The sequence below is a fragment of the Limulus polyphemus genome, unplaced genomic scaffold (assembly GCF_000517525.1).
Source record: "Limulus polyphemus unplaced genomic scaffold, Limulus_polyphemus-2.1.2 Scaffold4171, whole genome shotgun sequence".
Classification (NCBI taxonomy): Eukaryota; Metazoa; Arthropoda; class Merostomata; order Xiphosura; family Limulidae; genus Limulus; species Limulus polyphemus.
In genome coordinates this window covers 99,186-100,185 of record NW_013669781.1, presented here as the reverse complement: position 1 = coordinate 100,185, position 1,000 = coordinate 99,186, and positions in this window count along the sequence as shown.

Genomic DNA, 1,000 nt, shown 5'->3' with positions numbered 1-1,000 from the left:
CTGTTCACTGTTCTTCTGTATACCTTGGAATGAATGTTTTCATGCCATTCCGGTTGTAAGATGTTGCACAACTTGTTTCGACCTTGACGTGTTAACCTTATCAAAACACGGTCGTCTCGGGCAGTAGTTTTTCGGCGTCTACAAGTAGATTTTCCCGGAACAACGTTTCCTGTAGACTGATGACATTTCAGGATTCTGGCAATATCGAACAATTTGACGCCCTATAACTTCTGGCACGAAACGAGGCATGACCTCTACACCAAGTACAGAGAAATTGTCTGAACAAACCGTTGGTCTGTTTCAAAAAAGATTATACCAAAAACACGTCATTTTATACAAAACAGGTGTGTATGACGAAGAAATGCTCAAAACAACTTACACAGACCAGAATAACAACTCGTTCATGTTTGTCTGATCGTATATTACCGTCTCTGTTACTATTCGGGCATTTACTTAATAACTACTCCATGCATGTAGACAATGACATCAATATAGAACAGTATGCAAACATTTTGGCCAAGACTATATTTGAACTTTTCACCAGAGTTCGTCTGGTTGTTGTTAAACGCAAAAAAGCTACACAATGGGCTGTGTTCTGCCCACCACGGGTGTCTAAACCCGAATTTTAGCGACGTAAGCGTGCAGACTTACCGTTGAGCCATTGGGATGAGTATCCTTTATTGTTATGTATCAATGTCTTTCAAAAAGCTTTTTAATGTTTTACGTGATACTCATACCACCATACATACCGGTCAGATAATTCAGAAGCTAGAAAAAAAAAAGAAAAGATTATAGGAGTGTCAATGACGTGAATGACATAAGATAGTCTTTTTCATGAAAGCCAGAAAACACGTTAACCAGAGAAGGAACTAGATTTGATCCGAAAGATAGACCATCAGTCAATCTGATCAAATACCGTAACGTTAGGCTCGACTCGCAATCTGAGGGTCGCGGGTTCGAATCCCCGTCATACCAAACATGCTCGCCCTTTCAGCCGTGG